This window comes from Manis javanica, chromosome 12, assembly GCF_040802235.1.
Source record: "Manis javanica isolate MJ-LG chromosome 12, MJ_LKY, whole genome shotgun sequence".
Lineage (NCBI taxonomy): Eukaryota > Metazoa > Chordata > Mammalia > Pholidota > Manidae > Manis > Manis javanica.
The window spans coordinates 74,965,091-74,985,028 of record NC_133167.1 but is presented as its reverse complement, the minus strand read 5'-3'; positions in this window follow the sequence as shown (position 1 = coordinate 74,985,028).

Sequence of the window (19,938 nt, the reverse complement as noted above, 5' to 3'; positions counted from 1 at the left end):
AAACAGTTCATCAAGTTGCAACTATATTAAGTGAAACATTCTCTCTGATACGTTTTTAATTTGTTTTATTCCCATTTTTGCTATTGTAATTTTCCCACCTACCAGTGGAGATAAGGGACTGTTTCATTCTTATTCCTGTGGCTTGCTGAGACCACATGCTCATTCTGTTAAGGAGAGTCCGCTGATCTGCAGGAGGAAAAAGGGAAATCCACTAGGCAGGGAGGCCCTGAGACGGACTGACCATCCATGAGTCAGTCAACAGGCGCTCCTGACATCTGACTGCTATTTATTGTTGCTCTAGGAGCTGTGGGGATCTAGAAAACATGCACAAAACAGTGTTATTATCTGGGCTGATGAACCCACTGCTAATTCAGGCTACTCTGAGTATTTGATGTACATCCTTAATGTTCCTATCCTTTCCTTCCTCCACTGGCGGGAGGTTTAAATGTAGGGTCCATGGGCCATAAAAAGCCCTTGGATGGAATTCAGATGGTCCATAAAAATTCCATCTTTTTAATAATTAATCACTAACTGAAATTTAACAGTTCCTTCAATTATATATGTAGCACAGTGGTATTTAAGAGTGTCTGTGACCTTATCAACAACAGAAATCACAGATATTTTCATAACACATTATAGCTGTTGGAGATCTCTGGAAATTCCATTTATGCTTTATCACTATTTTTTTTTTTGAGAGGGCATCTCTCATATTTATTGATCAAATGGTTGTTAACAACAATAAAATTCAGTATAGGGGGGTCAATGCTCAATGTACAATCATTAATCCATCTCAAGCCTAATTCTCATCAGTCTCCAATCTTCTGAAGCATAACGAACAAGTTCTTACGTGGTGAACTAATTCTTACATAGTGAATAAATTCTTACATGGTGAACAGTACAAGGGCATTCATCACAGAAACTTTCGGTTTTGATCACGCATTATGAACTATAAACAATCAGATCAAATATGAATATTCGTTTGATTTTTATACTTGATTTATATGTTGATCCCACATTTCTCCCTTTATTATTATTATTATTTTTATTTTTAATAAAATGCTGAAGTGGTAGGTAGATGCAAGATAAAGGTAGAAAACATAGTTTAGTGCTGTAAGAGGGCAAATGTAGATGATTAAGTGTGTGCCTGTGGACTAAGTATTAATCCAAGCTAGACAAGGGCAGCAAAACATCCATGGATGCAGATTTCTCTCAAAGCAGGGGGGATGAGGTTCTGAGCCTCACCTCTGTTGATCCCCAATTTCTCACCTGATGGCCCCCCTGCGACTGTGCCTGTCTTAGGTTGTTCCTCCCTTGAGGAATCTTACCCGTCTCTGGCTAACCAGTCATCTTCCGGGCCATACAGGGAAATGTAAAGATGGTAAGTGAGAGAGATGCCATATTGTTTGAAAAGGTTAGCTTTTTACTTCTTCGCAGATTTATGCCCTGTGGCTTCTATGCCCAGCACTTGTCTCGAGGTATCTTTACCACCTGGAGGAATTATGATACTCGGTAAATTCTATATGAGGCACGAATTCTATTTAAGCGTTGTAATTAGGAAGGAAGAAGAAAAGCTATAGAGGTAGCATATGGAAGAAAACATGGGAGGATTGATTATTTCTTTGACATATCTTCTTGTAGAGTACCTTAAGTATGTATAGGTTTTAAACTACTAACTAATTTGCACACACATATTAACATAATAGGAATACGGTGACATAAACAAAGCAAATCTATAATTACCATCCATCTCCAGTGAAGCCAAGAAAACCATTTAGGCACCCTAGGCATTTGTGAAAATTTGTCTATGATATGATGGATATTGTCCAACTGTACTTGAACAGTCTGAGAAAAATCAGACAAATTAAGGTAGCCCATTTCTGGGATCTGTTCACATCCCATATGTTCTTTTAACCGTAGATAGTCTATAGTCATAAGATTTTGGAGTGCTACAACTTGCACCCCTCCCAACTCCTGGTTGAGTTCCAACAGTACAGATCCGGTCAAATTCGTTGTCTCACTGTATGCACATGCCAGCCTAGACATCTCCCTCCTCATTCCAATGGCAAGTCCAGGAAACGGTGGGGTGGACGCAGCCACAACCGCAGCATCACCCAGATCCCTGTGGAGGCTTTTTGATGTTTATCACTATTTTTAAATTAGAATAGTTATTAGACATGCAGCTAGTGTCTCTTAATGCATTACATAAGTACTATCCTTAAATTGCAGTTGTTTTGATAGTTTTATAATTGTATTTCAACTTGATTATTATCTTTTGAATCCTACATATTTTATTTTATTCATTGAAAACAGTAGTCTAAGATGGAATTCTTTGACTTCACTGGCTCATCAAAGAGGTCAGTGATGCAAAAAAGGGTAAGAATTCCTGTTGATGATAACCAGATTTGGTGATATCTTTATTCATTCACACACTTCCGACAGAAAAAGGAGGAGGAAAAACAGAAAGAAGTTAAATTTAGAGGTTTAATTTCAATGTTAAATTTGAAGCAGTTAAGTGCATAGAAGCTTCTGAGTTATCAGAGGCTTTACCTTTTTCCTTTACATATTCATTGTGCTGGTAATTGAGAGTAATCTGGTAACAGACCTTTACTACCTTGGCAAATCGTTCTGTCTGTATTGCTTGCCAACCTTTTCTCTAAACTGCCATGTTGTGACCTTGGGATATTACTTTACATCCCCGCCTTCCATTTCTTCTTTGCTGGATGGAGCTAATAATACCTAATTTGCTGTTGTATGTTTATGTGTGAGGGTTATTTTCCTGGCTTATTGTAAGGTCTTAAACAATATTGAATGAATTTAATCAAGAATATATCTGCAGGCAGTTTGAAAACTGTATTTGTATTATACAAATATGCAAATGCCATGAAATGCTGTTATGGATGATAGAGAGTGTTGGGTGGTTGACAGATTCTTAAAACTCTAAAAAGTGTTACATCATTGCTGGGTAAGGCTCATGCCTAACTAGTAGCAGAAAGTGGCACCCTGTGGTGATTCCTTACGGTGCTTGGCCACATTACAGCTCGTGATTTTTCAGGATATAATGTGCTGCTGTCAGTGTCCTGTTAGACATGGCTCTCTCATGGCGAAAAGCACAGGGCATTTCCCCAGGGAGGGGGGATGGCAGAGTGAGGGGGTTATGGTATCATCTGCTCTGCCCAGGATGGTACTCCCATGACCACAGTTTCTTGTCAGTAGTTAAAGGAATTGCTGTCATTTCCCTTCACTGTCACATGAGAGCATGTGAGCCTGGTAGGGTGAAGGAACACACTCGGTCCATTCATCATCTTTGTTCTTGCAGACATTATATTCTCCATAGGACTGAGAGACCCAATTTTTCAGTTAGCACCAAATGTAAACCTTTCTAACACCTGCATCCTGGGGCCACAATCCATGGAAGAAGTTGGGTGTGAATTTCAAAGAGATGGTTGGAACGCAACACCTCTCTGGTCTCTCAAATCGACATTGCAGCCAGTATATTTTAAACTGTAGGTTGATGGTGATTAACCCAGCATCCTCTGTGTGTAAGGCATTGTGTACTGGTTTTTATTAGTTGCTGCTCTCTCTGTCCCTTGGTGGCACTGCTGTCCCATTTTGTGCTGTTCTGAGAGCTTTGGAGACATTCCCAACCTTCTTCCCCTCACTGTGCAAGGTTGACAGGAGGGGAGCGGCAGTTCGAGACACAAGGCTTTGAGGCACACAGGTGCACATTTTCTCATCCTCAAGGAATTTCATAGCCAGCATTCCTATTTGTTTGCTGGCACATACTATGGCATGAATGTTACCTTCCCACCTTCATGTCTGTGTTCAGTGCTCTGACAACAGAGTAGGTGAACCCGTTGTGATGTGACGTGTCAATAAGCAAAGAAGGTAAACAATTCTGGATTAGTAAATTGACCTTCTGAGAGGAAAAGGAGAGGAAAATGCTTTCATCTTAAAACTAAGAACCAGGCATTGAGAACATTTGGCAGTTAACAAGGTTAGGAAAAAGAATACTCCAAATCATGGTATTTTGGTTTAAAGGAGTTGGGGTTTATTCTCTTACAGATTCAGTATGATTTAATGGGAGGATCTGAAAAACAACCCCAAAACTATCTTTGACATTCATTCATTGACTGACAAGGAATAAACACATTTCCAGAAGCGGACAAGCAACCAGGAGCATGTGGGAGACACTAATGTAGGAACCTACCAACTCTCACTTTCTCCCTCTGCCACGATGTCTCTGTTTCACATAGCATTGGAGTCCACCATACATGGCAATACGTATTTATTGTTAACATCCCTCATTTAAAAGTACATTACTGGTTTGGAGGGATGGCCTGAGAAGAGGAGATATACATGTATTGTACAGTGTGGAAGGTTGTCACTGTAGCTTTGATGCAGGTGAGCCGTATGCTCTTCCTTTCAGCGGCTCTGTGGCCTGGCAGTCAGGACATGAGTCAAGATCTCCTTTAGAGAGTAACCCCTTTCTGACATTAACTGTGTCTTGATGGAGAGCACAGCACATGAGTTATGAGTTCTGGCCTGGGAGCTGTGACAGATGACTCTGAAAATACAGCCTGGGAGAACTAACTGAGGGAACTCCTCTGGCAGAGTGAGCCCTGAACACACTCAGCTCATGTCTATTTGGGGCTCCTCTTCAGACGTCCAGAATGGCTCATTCCTAATTGCTCCTGTGCAATGTGTGGGCATGTCTTTTCTTCTTCATGCAAATGTGTGGGCCTGTTGGATGCTAGCAGGGAGGGATAGGAAAGGGAACAGGGGTCGTTTTAGGCAACCTCTACAAGAATGCTGAGAAAGGCATGCCGGCTGAATGGAATGGGGCAGGAAGGTGGTAGAGCATGCGCGTTAGGGAAGGAAAAGCATTTGGTGAGAACATGCATGTATTTCTGAGGAGCTCTAGTCATAAACTGAATTATGAATACTGAATAAGGAGAACAAGACAGAAAGTCTGTCTGATGCAACAGAGATCGCAAAGAAGCGAAACAGGGAGGAGAAACATGAAATGTTTGAAATCATTCATTACAAGAGTCGTGTGTCGGTGCTGAGTACCGTCATTTGTTCAAAGCCTCCTAGGGGCGGGAGAAAAAGGTACATGCCAGAAAAGGATTTTTAAAAAACGGTGAAATAGGTGAAGGGGGAAAAATTAGTGAGAATGTTTGATATCTTGATCTGGGTGATGATTATATAACTGTATACACACACAAAAAAAATTTTTAAAGGTCAATAAGGAAGGAACAAAGGGGCGAGAAACAATGAACTAATAGGACTTAAAAAACATTTTTTGGGGGGGCAAGGACCTGAGATTTTTTTCATACGGACTTAACATTTTTTTTTCTTGGTAACAAAATTAACAATAAAACAGAGATGTCCCTCTTAAATGCCATGTCACAGAAATAATGATTTTGGGATTTATATATTTAGATGTCAGGCTTTTAGAGCTCTAAAGGACATTAAAGATCATTTAGTCTACCTCATTTTAGAGATGGGACCAGAGACTCCGAGTGATATTCCCAAGGCCATAAAATCAATTAACCTCCACTCTGGAAGTCAACCTCTGCTTAGTGCAGGACTAAGGACCAGAGCCGTTCCCCGTGTGCCCCGCCAGTCTCGGCGGCCTGACCCTGCGCACCCTGAGCCTCCCTTGCCCTCCTCCATTTGCCATCAAGCTCAGGCAAGTGGATCACATCTTGTGTCCCCATTGTGTAGAAAAAAGAAGGCCTACCTTCTCCCAATGATCAGGGTTCATTACCATGGCCAAGATGCGGCTCTTTCTTTTATAAGCTTCTCTCTTGGCTCAAAGAGCCTAAAATGACTAAGATGTCAGCCAAAGCTTATACTACAACTAGAATCTTTTTGCTTCCATAGTGAAACCATTTTTCCTTTGGAAAACAGGGCCTCAAGTATAATGCAGGTCCCAGAGATGCAGGAATGGGAAGCATGAAGCATCCGCACTGACCACTGGGAGTGGTGAGCGGCGGCTCCACTCTTGCTTCTGTATATCTGGTCCTGAGCCCATGTACTCGAACAGCAGAAACGTAGCACAACCTAAGTATCATTGAATTGGAGTGCGCAATATCTTTTTGAGGCTGGAACCCCACATTGACAGTATCACATTTAAGCTGCCCCTTCAGCTGTGCCTTCAACAGGCCACCCCATTACTCCGTGGGGCCTGCAGCTTTTTATTGGTGTGCTAGGTCATATGACAAATGGTCTCATGCTCAGGTCCAGGTGCCCGTTCTTGCACCTGCTGTCTTTGACATGGTCCCCTTGGTCTGACGCTGTGTCATGTAGGATGACACTGATAAATCGAATGCTTTAAGTGCTCAGACTGATGACTGGTGTGCTCCAGGCAGAAAACCCAAACCCAGAACATGTGTCCGTTCCTGTCAAATGCATTACAGCTTCTTCTCAGGTGAAAGGGCCCATATATTCAACAAGCAGCCAGGTGGCTGTTTGGCTCCTGCAGGGACGGTGCTTTTCTGGGCAGTTAACATTGGTTTCGGCTTCTAGCAGATTGAACGTTCAGTCAGATCACTAGCTTGATCAGCCTTGGTAAATGGAGATAAAGTGTTGAGCCCGTGCATAGCTTCTATCCCTGCCAATATAGCTGTTTCTTTCCAGTGTCCATTGTGCTAGTGCCAGGGAGGTTGATTACAGAAATTGGCTGACATCAACGGGCTTGATTGCATTGTCTACCTGATTATTTCGTGTATCTTCCATGATGGATGCTCTTTTACAGGTATTAACATTTGACACAAAGATCTTCACACTTCATGTCCATCCAAATCCTGCTAACCCAGGGCTCCTTTTCCTGCCCTCCCAGCTTTTATTCTTCTTGACTACTGAGCTTCTAAGTCAAGCCATTTGCTACTGCTCAGCGGTCCCTGCACATTGGGATACTTCTCTTTTCAAACAAAGAACATGACCAAACGCATTGCCTTAAGCTCTGCTTATTGGAAGGATTTTCCTCTGTCACTCTTAAGAGCCTCATCTAAGTCAGGCTATAATATAACCTCCCTCTGTTTTCAGCTTTTATCCACACATAGGGCAAACCCATTTATAACCAAACGTGGATATTTTTCCAAGAAAAAGCCGAATCCAAACCCAGAACATGTGTCTGTTGTCTTCCTTTGCATCAACCCTGTGATGGATCCCCAGTATGGTGATGGGTATGATAGGCCAAATGCTACAACGGTAGATTACTTCAGGATTTAAGCTACCTGCTCATGTAGCTGTCTTGTGTCTCCTGGTCCTGTTAATGCTTGGTCTTGGGTCTGCTGTGTCCATCTCATGATGTGTGAGTCCTAGAACTATCTGACCTGATGACTTTGTAGTCTGACAGTACCCAGCTTATGAGAAGTTCAGGCCTCCTGGCTACTTGGTGTCCATGGTCAGGCACTGCATTTCACCCTGGACCCAATAGAATAACAGGATCTACTTCTTGAAAGATGTATAAATATCTGCTGTAGATGGCATGGCCTTACTCCAAAACCCTGAACATCTATCTGTGTTGTGACTCTTCATTTGGGCTTGCTATAAATACCATACGGCACCTTTCCCATTGCAGATAACCCTAATGCGATGCATACTGGTGGGTTATGTTACTCAAGTGACAGGGGTACTTGTACCAGTCTGCATTGTATACATTCTTTTCCTGCTTTGGTTTTTACTCAAAGCTGGAAATCTTTAATGCTGCCTGGCACACGATTTGGTGCAGTATTCCTGGCTATGGAAATTCCCAGACATGGAAACACCTTCTGTGTGTACTTCTTTCTTCCTTCTTTGTGGTAGGATGTTCAAGTTGCAACAATCTGTCCTTTCTTTGGAATGAATGTCCCAACATGCTTACGACCATGAAACTCCTAAAAATGTTACTGATATGGCTGGACCTGAATGCTCATAGGGTTTATCTCCCACCCTCTGGCATCCATGTATTTCACCTAGGCCTGCAGTGTGTTTGTCACTTTTTTTTTCATCTGATCCAGTCTGCATGCTCTCTCAGGGATAATGGACCAGTAAGATTTTCTGTGATGTGCCTAGTCAGTCAATGTCTCTTAAAACTATATTATGGCATGGAAGAAGAATTAATGTAACTCCTGGGCAGGACTGCATATGTCTTCTCTTATCTATTTCCAGAACTCTTTCTGATCTTCTTTTCTTTTATGGCTAGAAAGTAATGTATTTTTTATTGAACTACAGTTGACATGCAATATTATATTGGTTTCAGGTGTACAGCATAGTGATTTGACAATTATATACATTACTAAATGCTCACCATGTTAAGTATCGTTACCGTCTGTCAACATTCAAAGATACTGCAATATTATCGACTATATTCTCTATGCTGTAATTTTATCCCTGTGGTTAATGTGTTTTATAATTGGAAGTTTGTACCTCTTTATCCCCTTCACCTATTTCATCCATCCCCCACACCCCCACCCCTTTGGCAACCACCAGTCTGTTCTCTGTGTTTATGAGGCTAAGAAAAAAATGTGTTTGACAAGTCATGTGCCTGAGTTGTCATAATTTGTATGAGCAAAGATGATGTATTTGGTAGGCAGCTGCAATTGGGCTACTACTGCCTAGTTGAGTTTGAGGTAATCCATTGTTATTCTTCACAGTCCATCTAAGGTGAGTGACTGGTGAATTATGGAGATATGATGGGGATCAACACCTTTGCATCCCTTAGGTCTTTAATGGAAGCATTGAATTTATGCTAGTCTCCCTGGAATGTGATAGCGCATTAGAGAGTGCTCTGGAGGAAGGATCCATGGAAGATAAGAGAAAGAAGTGAGACTGGGCAGCAGGAATGGTTGGGCTGGGATGTGAGCTCAGTGAATGCCACAGTGGCCCACGGGGAGATCTTGGTGTGGACAGGCCTTGTAGAGTGGTCCTGAGTTGAGGAGAGGGGACTGGGCCTTTATATGCCTATGTCTGACCAGTCATTAGATGCAGGATGTCCAGGGAAGTAACCTTGGGCAACATAGCTCTCTTCAACCAAGGCTCTTCCAGAATAGGGCTGAGGGCGAGACTAGGTCCTTCATTCTTAAAGGTGAGTCTGGGCAGCGTATCACAGAATCATTGACCACATGAAATGGAGGAGATTCCTTATAGAATATGATGTGACCCTCAAAAATAGAATAATTGATATTATGTATTTTTGGAAAAAGGTAGAGACTTTTAATGATTTGCAGTATACTTGAAGTGAGGGTTAACCAAGAAAGGTGGGGTGGGGAAGAAAAAGAAATGTCACAGCCACACTCTAATCACAGAAGAGAACCACTAACCATTAGCATCCTGAACAGACACAGAACTCAGAATACAATGGTTTTTGTAGACTGATAAATGAGTCTGGAGTAAACTATGTCCCATAAATTGCCTAAATGTAGCTCAGGCTAGCATAAACTAGTCACCCGAAGCTGACATCTCTGTTTCACTGGGAGCTAAGTGGTGCTTCCCAGGCTGGAACTAATTGAAGTTGGTGTGTGTGCTCAACAGCTGCAGGTATGCTATGGATCGGAATTAATCCATAACTAGCCAAGAATGTTCCTCTGTTTAAAAATCTGGACACAGTGATCTTGGGCAAGATTTTACACAATGAAGGATATGAGTTTGTTGTATATTGGCAGACTTAATATCTATATTATTCAAAACATAAGAAGATGAAATTAATCAGGAATTTCCAAAGTGATAACTCCTGGGGGAGGCCTTCTCTGACTTACCAATTTAAGTAGCACCTTCCTCATTATTCTCTGTCTCTTTCTGACCCTTTTGGCCTTTGCATTTATCACTATGTGATGTATAACATACAGAATTTATTTTTGCATTGAATGACTGTATGTTCCACCTCTGGAATGTGAGTTTCATGGAAGCACGGAATTTGTCTACTCTGTTTATTGCAATGTCACCAAGACTCAGAAGAGTACCTGATAGATGGTAGATGCCCCATGAATGCCAGCTAAAGAATGGACCCATGAATATATGAGTCATACTTTTATTTGGTTAATAGATTTCTCTGCTTTTGGAACATATTATTGTGAAAGTTAATGTCATTAATTAGGTTAAGAATTAATGGTTGCTTTTTGTGAACTCAGGACTAAAATTACTGTGACTTTCCCTCTATGAGACTCTCTGAAACTTTGGTCATAAGAGTTAACTATGGTACATACCTCATTAAACACACCTTAATGTCAGCGACTAGAAACATTTACATTTCATTAGTTCTGATTTTCTGTCTCTGGACAGCTGCTGATTGCGCTGCTGTAGCATTGATGGTGATGACAGCAGGTAACATTCATTTTACATTTTTTTGCTAGTCAGGGTGCTAAGAGTTTGACATTTGTTAACTTATGTGATGCTGACTACAACTATGTGAAGGAAAGTTTACAGTTTTACTGATGAGAAGACTGAGAGGTAGAGCCGTAAACATCCACAGCCACCCACCTGGCTGGTGGGAGCACCGGCGTCTGAACTGGGGTGAGATGCCGCAGCCGGTTGTCTTGTCTGGATATTCTGAGGCAGTGGTGAGGTGAGAGAAGTCAGCAGGGAGGAGATATAATCTGAAGGAAAATAAATCCCCTACTCCTGTTTCCAAATTATGGGTCGGGAAAAGGAATGTTGGATGGTAGTTCAGAAACACCATCACAGATAGGCACATGTAGGCAGAAGGAGAAACAGCAGTGTCAGAATATTATTTGAAGGTTCGTGGGAGCACACGAAGTCTTTTGGAGGAGACAGGGTAGGATCGCAGAGGAGCTTCTATTTCAGCTAAAACTGAAAATGGAGGAAGAACATACCACAAAGAAGTGCCAACAGTGCTGACATATTGTCAGGAGAAAAGTCTGTAAAGTAACGTATCCAATCAATGTAGCAAAAAGTGATGCTTAATTAAACTTCGTTCTCTAAGTGGGATATTGCAACATATCCTATATACAGTATATAGTATGTATATAGTATGACATGATACTATATGTCATGTGTGTATATATATAAATACAGTATATATATATTGTACATACATATGTATATGTGTATATGTTACTGTATAGTACTATATATTACTCTCTAAGTAGTATACTGCAGTAAATTGGAAAAATGAGTAAAACACATGAATCCAAAGAGAAATGTATTTCAGGTGTTTTGTCAAATTAAAAGTGGTGGACAATACTAGCCCTTTATTCTTCCAAGAACTCACATTCCTCATTCCTATACACCCTTTACCTATATTCACCAGGTGTTTACAATTTCCACATTAGTTTTCCTTCTCTCATATATAAATGTTCCTATAAAATCATTAATATTATTATCTAAATCATGAAATCATTTTAGATTAAATTTCAGGCTTAATGACCCTACCACAAAGTATTTCAGCATGTGTTTTCTAAGAACAGGGACATTATTTTACCTTTTTACCTAATCACAAATATCACATTCATAAATCTTAGCATTACTACATTATTAGTATCTAATGTATATGGTCTATAATAAAATATTTCCAAATAATAGGAATAACATTCTTAATAACCTTTTGTTTCCAATTGAGGATCTGATGCCAGTATCACACATTGCATTTAATTGTCAAATCTCTTTGTCTTCTTTATTTAGGAGATTTCCTCACTTCACTTCTGCTTTCATAGCATCACCATTTTTGAAGTGGGTCCTCATGTAGATTCAGGCTGTGCATTTTTGGCAGGAGTTGTGTATGTGATGTTGCGCTCTGCTCCGTGCATCATCTGGGCCATGTCAGTTTCTACTGCTGTTAGTGCTGTTGACTTTGATCCCTTGGTTAAGGGGTTATCTGTCAGCCTTCTTCATTGTAAATACCATTTTCCCTTTGGAATTGAACAAATACTTGGAAAGATATTTCACTAGGGAGACACTTTGAAAGTGTGTGAATATCCCAACAAATTTTCTCATGATAATCACCCATTAATGATTCTTGTATGAATCAATTATTACTATATGGTTGAAAAATTTTCTAATTCCCCTTTCATTCCTTTCACACTTATTAGTTGCCATATTGCCCACTGCATTTTGAGCATCTTACTTTCTGGCACACTAAGCTCTTCCAGCTCATCTTACACTTTCTCTCTCCAGTACCTTGAATCAGTTATTTCTCCAAGTAGCACTTGTGCTTTTCTTAGTGGTAGCTTGAAACCAAAATTTGGTACTAGTTGTGCTCATTGTTATAGGAGTGTAATTGCACATATATAAATTTAGTGCTGCTATAATGGGGATGGTTATTGAATGCCATCCAAGTACCTTAAGGATTCATCATATGAGGAGTAACTTCCAGTTACAAAGAACCAACATTTTGTTGAACCTCATGGTTAGAAAAATTCGTATTGGTTTAATAAATAGTTATAACTATAAGGGACTATATAATCTTTAAAACATCATCTTTTTTAAAAAAATTAAAGTATTATTCATATACAATCTTATGGATGTTTCACATGAGCAACATTGTGATTTCAACATTCACCCTATTATCGAGTCCTCACCAGCCCCCACCCATTGCAATGACTGTCCATGCTATAGAGTCACTACTTGTCTTTGAATGCTATGCCGCCTTCCCCGTTACCTACCTGTATTGTGTGTGCTAATCATAATGCTCCTTAATCCCTTTCTCCTTCCCTCCCCACCCACCCTCCCCAACTCCTTCCCTTTGGTAACAGTTAGTCCCTTCTTGGAGTCTGCCACTGTTTTGTTCCTTCAGTTTTGCTTTGTTATTTTACTCCACCAATGTGTGAAATCATTTGGTACCTGTCTTTCCCATCTGGCTTATTTCACTGAGCTTAATACCTTCTAGATCTATCCATGTTGTTGCAAATGGTAGGATTTGTTTTCTTCTCATGGCCGAATAACACTACATTGTGTATATGTACCATGTCTTTATCCATTCATCTACTGTTGGACACTTAAGTTGCTTCCATGTCTTGGCTATTGTGAATAGTGCTGCTATAAACACAGGGGTGCGTATGTCTTTTAGAATCAGGGATCTTGTTGTCTTCAGGTAAATCCCTAGGAGTGGAGTTCCTGGGTCAAATGGCATTTCTATTTTTAGGTTTATGAGGAACCTCCATACTGCTTTCCACAATGGTTGAACCAATTCACATTCCCATCAACAGTGTAGAGGGTTCCCCTTTCTCTGCGTCCTCACCACCATTTGTTGTTCCTTGTCTTTTGGATATTGGGCATCCTAACTGGTGTAAGGAGATACCTCATTGTGGTTTTAATTTGCATTTCCCTGTTGATTAGCGATGTGGAGCATCTTTTCATGTGCCTGTTTGGCCATGTGAATTTCTTATTAGGAGAAGTGTCTGTGCAGATCCTCTGCCCATTTTTTATTTAAAAAAAATTTTTTATTAAGGTATGATTGATATACACTCTTATGGAGGTTTCACATGAAAAAACAATGTGGTTACTACATTTACCCATATTATCAAGTCCCCACCCATACCCCAATGCAGTCACTGTCCATCAGTGTAGTAAGATGCCACAGATCCACTATGTGCCTTCTCTGTCCTACACTGTTCTCCCCGTGATCCCCCGTAACATGTGTACTAAACATAATACCCCTCAGTCCCCTTCTCCCTCCCTCCCCACCCACCCTCCTGCACCTCTTCCCTTTGGTAACCACTAGTCCCTTCTTGGAGTCTCTGAGTCTGCTGCCATTTTGTTCCTTTAGTTTTGCTTCATTGTTATACTCCACAAATGACGGAAATCATTTGGCATTTGTCTTTCTCTACCTCCTCTGCCCATTTTTTAATAGGGTTATTTGTTTTGGGGTTGTTGAGGCACTCTGTCCTCCCTAACAGTTTGGTAATGAGCTCTTTATATATTTTGGATGTGAACCCCTTATTAGACAAGTCGTTTACAAATATATTCTCCCATAATGTAGGATGCCTTCTTGTTCTGCTGATGGTGTCCTTTGCTGTACAGAATCTTTTTAGTTGATATAGTCCCACTTGTTCACTTTTGATTTTGTTTCCCTTGCCTGAGGAGATGTGTTCAGGAAAAAGTTGCTCATGTTTATATTCAAGAGATTTTTTCCTATGTTTTCTCTTTTGTGAGTTTTATGCTGTCATGATGTATGTTCAGGCCTTTGTTCCATTTCCAGTTTACTTCTGTGTAGGAGTTAGACAGTGATCCAGTTTCATTCTCTTGCATGTAGCTGTCCACTTTTGCCAATACCAGTTGTTGAAGAGGCTGTCATTTCCCCATTGTATGTCCATGGCTCCTTTATCATATATTAATTGGCCATATATGTGTTTATTTATTATCTGGGCTCTCTGTTCTGTTCCATTGATCTATGGGTCTGTTCTTGTGCCAGTACCAAATTCTTTTGATTACTGTGGCTTTGTAGTAGAGCTTGAAGTTGGGAAGCAAGATCCCCCCTGTTTTATTCTTCCTTCTCAGGATATCTTTGGCTATTTGGGATCTTTTGTGGTTTCATATGAATTTTAGAACTATTTGTTCCAGGCAAATAGAGAAATAAAAAAGAAATAGATCAAGCCCATGTTGATGTTCTAAATGTGATTAAGTCTAAATTAGTACTACATTTGGAAACACTGTATTTCAGGTTGGTTTGTCTACTGACTGAGGTGTTTGTAGGTTCAAAAGAATCCACCAGGCTAAATTGTTAAATCTATTGTAAATCATTTAAGAAGATTTAATTTCATTTATAATAAAGGGGGAAATATTTAAGGAAAATCAATTTATAAATTTTATTGGCAATGATTTAATACATTGAACATTCAAAACATGTAAAAGGATTGTTTATTATCTAAGGACACAACCTGCTTGATATTAAAAAGTTAGGGAGGATCATTGGGCTCTGACGTGGTTGAGCTTCACAGTGTCCACTACAGTTGATATTTTGGTTTTCCACTGTAGGGTCAAAAAAAGTTGAGGATGCATACAGATTCAGAGACTATGATTCCTGAGAGGGAGTTTGAATGTACAGTTTGTAATTTGGACCCTTAGTGCAAACAAAGAAATTCAATCCAAATGTCTCTTCATCAAAATACTAACAAATTCAGTTAAGATGCTTTCCTATACTTCAGGTCCTCACACTCTGTCCTCCCTAACAGTTTGGTAGTGATGATTAAGGGGGTATGCCCTGGGTAGTCCATGTCTCACCAAATTCCATATCAGATATTGCCTCTGAGAAGCTCTAGGTGAAACAATGGATTATAAATAGATGCTGGTTCTATTGTTTCCTTCTGCCAAGGTAAAAAAATGAATTAGGTTAATTGGCAAAAATAAAGTTGCACAGAAACCAGGAAATATGGGTGGGAACATCACAGTTACTATCCAGGATAGTTGAAATCAAGTATATCCTTGAGGCAGGGAATTGAAGCAAGTGACCCAGCAAGATCCCAGCAGCCCTTTAGCTGTGGAACTGAATTGAGAAAATATTGTTTTTAATTGATTCCTGTTCAACCTTATTAAAAGTTTAAATGAGCTTTTACTCTAACCTTTTATTCTCCTGACATTTATTTCCTTGCATTTTATAGGTCCCTTTGTCTTCCTTCATCATAATTTTCCCTTTATATTGTGCTTTGTTTCTTTCTGGAAAAAAAGTGGCCTGCCTCCTTGCCATTTGTTAAAGGCAAAATATTCCTGAGGATGGAAATTTCCTTTATTAGGGGAGTTGCAGAAAGAATTATATGAGGCAATTATTTCCCACTTCTTTGAGACCTCAGCCGTGTATTTCAACGATAATTGCTTATAAATATGTTTGCCTTTATATTGCCATCTGTTTAAGAACAACAATGTTTCTTTTCATTCTTGTTTTCTCAACAGCCTGACACAGATTAAGTTATCAATAAATGTTTGCTGAATGAATTAATAATTAGATATGTATTATAATTTTCATTTAAGTAGCCATCTCTTTTGCTAGACTAAATTTAAAGATGGCGATCAAATCTTATTCATTTCTGTGCTACTAGTTTCTGTATATACTGTTCATATAGTAGGTGAATGAAGGCTTGAAAAAAGGAATGAGGTGGCGAGGAGGGACTCTGTGCCACTTCCTAAGGGAAGGTAGGAGGGACTCAGCACTGCTACCTACCGGTTATGGAGCTCCCTCCAAAGTTGCCTTTCTTCCATGCCTGTCAATGATGTGGGCAATTCCACCATATGTTTATGCACTGTCTACTGCTAAGAGGGCCTCTTGATGAAATAAGTCTAGAATTTAGTAAGAACTCAAGGTCATTTTTAGAAATGCAATTACTTTTTCACAGGAGGAGAGCACTGGCTACCTGAAGGGAAAGAAAATGATTAAGGTAGTCAAAGGACACTGAAGGAGGAAAGCTTTGCTACTTTGTTATGTTGCCCCAGGTCAGCGCAGGGATAAAATGGAAAGACACTGAAACAGACTAGTGCGTAAATATTAAAACCAGAAATGGAATTCGTATGCAGCAGCATCTCACAGTACTAAAAAGGGGAGGAGGTAAAACAAGAGCTTCATTTATTCACCAAAGAAACAAACAAAAATATTTTTGGGTGCCTACTGTGTCCTAGGAGCTGTCCTAGGGGCTGTGGATATAGCAATAAACAGCAAACATTTCATTATGCTGAAGAGATTGCGAACTTGTAGGGGAGATAGATATTGAGTAAATATCATCAAAAAACTATATATTTACAGTTGAAAAGGCCATATAAGGGAAAAATGGCTGGTGTTGTGATGTATAGAACAATAGGACTAACCTGATGTGAAAGGTAAAGGACAAGCTTTCTGAGAAGGGTCTCATGAGATAATACTTGAGAGAACAAAATTGGCATTAGCAATGCAGAGAGGGAAGGAAAGGTGTTCTAGATAAAAGCGAGAGCATGTGAAAAGACCTCAAGGCAGGAAGAATTTAAGCATTCCTGGGACTAAAATTTTATTTTGGTTGGAGCTTAGTGAGAAGTGGAAAGAATAGAGCAAATTATAGTTGGACAGGAAAGGCTTTGGACAAATTATGCAATGCCTGAAGGCCAAGGAGTTTGAATTTTATTTTAATAGGAAGACATTGAATAACTTAATCTAATTTATGGTAGTGATACCACCAATTTAGGTTTTAAAAAAAGATGACTGTAAAAAATGGCAAACTAGGAAACTCCTTCATTTATCCACAGAAACATCAAGTAAATAATGACATAGTAATCAAAGTAATTTTGTGGGAACTCTAAAAACCAGGTATCTACAGCAGCCTAATGAATTCCAAACCAAGGAAAAGTCACACTCAGAATAATAGGACAGTTTGTGGTGTTTTTGCTCACCTTTGCCCCACTCCTTATTTGGCTGGATGAAGCTGAACAATACTGTTCCTCATTTAGAGTGGAAAAGATGTAGAACTTATTTGCAACATTCTGGCTTTTAGGGAGGCTGCCTGACTGGTTTCTGTCTCACCTGACTTGGAGCATTGATGGGAATATGGTATACTTTGGCTATCAGATTGGAGGTTGCTAAAACACTGACAGGCAACATGTTGCGAGTGAGCTTCAGGTGGACTGCAGACCCATGGATAACTTGGGGCAAAAGATGACAGGCAGGTGAATACAATAAAATTGGTAAGTCCCTGGGAGAGAATAGAGGTGAGACACTCAGGCATTTAAGACATTTAAAAGAAGCCACACACGGGTCCAGGGAAGATTATGCCCAGAAAAGGCCTGAGAAAATCTTAAACCTTCATACTAGGCTTTTTAGTGAGGGTCTTCCCCTGTACAGAACAGTCTCCAAAGAGTGGGTGAGGTGGATGTTTTTTCAAATACCCACTTTCAACAGAAGATCATAAAGGCATACAAAGAAATAGCGAAACACAATCTATTTGATAAGACAAAATAAGTGTCCAGAAGCTGACCCTAAAGAAACACAAGCTTCAGACATACTCAACAAAGAGTTTAAAACAAATTTTGTAAGTATAAAGATAAAAGGAGAACACAAGAATTAGAGGAAGTCAGGAAAATGATATATGAACAAAATGAGACCATCAGCAGAGAGAAATTATAAAAAAGAGCCAAACAGAAATTCTTGAGCTGAAAAAAACAACCAAATTAAAGAAATCTCTAGAGGGTTTCAACAGCAGACTTAACAGGCAGAAGAAAGAATTGGCAATTTGAAGATAGGTCATTTGGAATTATTAAATCTGAGGGCCAAAAAGAGAAAAGAATGAAGAAAAGTGAACAGAGCTTAAGGACTTCTGTGACATTAAGTAGATCGATATATTCATTGTGGGAGTCCCCAAAGGATAACACAGAGAGAAAGAGATACAAAGCTTATTTGAAGAAATAAAGGTGGCTGAAAACTACTCAAATTTGAGGAAAGACATGCACGTATAAGAACCTCAATGAAATCCCAGTAAAATAAAACCATGAGGGACCCACACTGAGACACAATATAACCAAATGGTGAAAAGTCAAAAACAAAGAGACTATCTTGAATGCAGCAGAGAAAAGGAATTCGTCACATACAGGGATCCTCACTCAGATTCTCAGTATATTTCTCAGCAGAAACTCTGCAGGCCAGAAAGTCATGGGATGATACATGTAAAGAGGTAAAAAAAAAAAAAGCTAAACCCTGTCAACTGAAAATTCTGGTTCTGGAAAAACTGTCTTTCAAAATGAGGGAAAATGTATGATATTCCCAGAAAAACAAAAGCTGGGGGAGTTAATTACCACTAGACTTGTCCTGCAAGAAATGCTAGAGGGGTTCCTTCAAGTTGAAACAAAAGAATGCCAAATAACAATTGAAAACCATTAAAAATATAAAATTCTCAAGTTAAGGTGAATACATGGGCAAATATAAAAATCTGCATTAGTTTGGTTTTGGTTCAAACTCTACCTTTATTGCTTTATTGGATTTATAAAACAGAAACCTAAAATAATTATAAATCTATGATAAAGTATGCACAATGTATAAACATGTGATTTGTGACATCAATAACATAGCAGGGGGAAAACAGTGAAGGAGTAGTTTTTGGTTGCAATTGAAGTCAGTTGTTACCAGTTTAAAATAGATTGTTATAACTTTAGGATATTGTATGCAATTCCCATGGTAACCACAAAGGAAATACCTGTAGAATATACAGAACAGGAAATGAGGAGGGAATCAAAATATGTCATCACGCATCATCAACTAAATACAAAAGAAGATAGTGAGGTAGAAAAAGAGGGACAAAATAGTTATAAGGTATACAGAAAACAACCAGATGGCAACAGTAACTACTTCCCTATCAGTCATTATGTTGAAGGGATTAAACTACTCAACCAAAAGACACAGACTGGTAGATTGACAGATGGGCTTTTTAAGAGAGGATCTAATAATCTGTTGTGTACAAGAGAATCATTTTAAGGAGACATAGATTGAAAGTGAAAAGATGGAAAGAGGTATTCTAAGAAACTAGTAACCAAAAGAGAGCAGGGATGGCTATAGTAATATCAAACAGACTTTAAATCAAAAGCTCTTAAAAGACACAAAGGATGATATTATCTATTGATAAAATTCACAAAGAAGATACAACAGTTCTAAACATATGCACCAAACATTAGAGGTCCTAAATATATGTAGGAAAAATAGACAAAATTGGGGGGAGAAATAGACTGTTCTATAATTATAGCAGCAGACTTCAATGCCCCACTTTCAACAATGGATAGAATAATCAGACAGAAAATCAGTAAGGAAGCAGATGACTTGAACAGCAGTATAGGCCAATTGGACCTAACAGACATGTACAGAACTCCCCACCCAACCACAAGAGAATGCACTTTCTTAACTATAGGTGGAACATTCTCTAGAATAGACCTATGTTATGCCACAAAACAAGTCTTAATAGGGTTTAAAAGATTAAAATTATTGAAAGTATCTTTTCTGATCACAACGGAATGAAACGAAGTAAACAGCAGGAAGGAAACTAGAAAATCCACAAATAT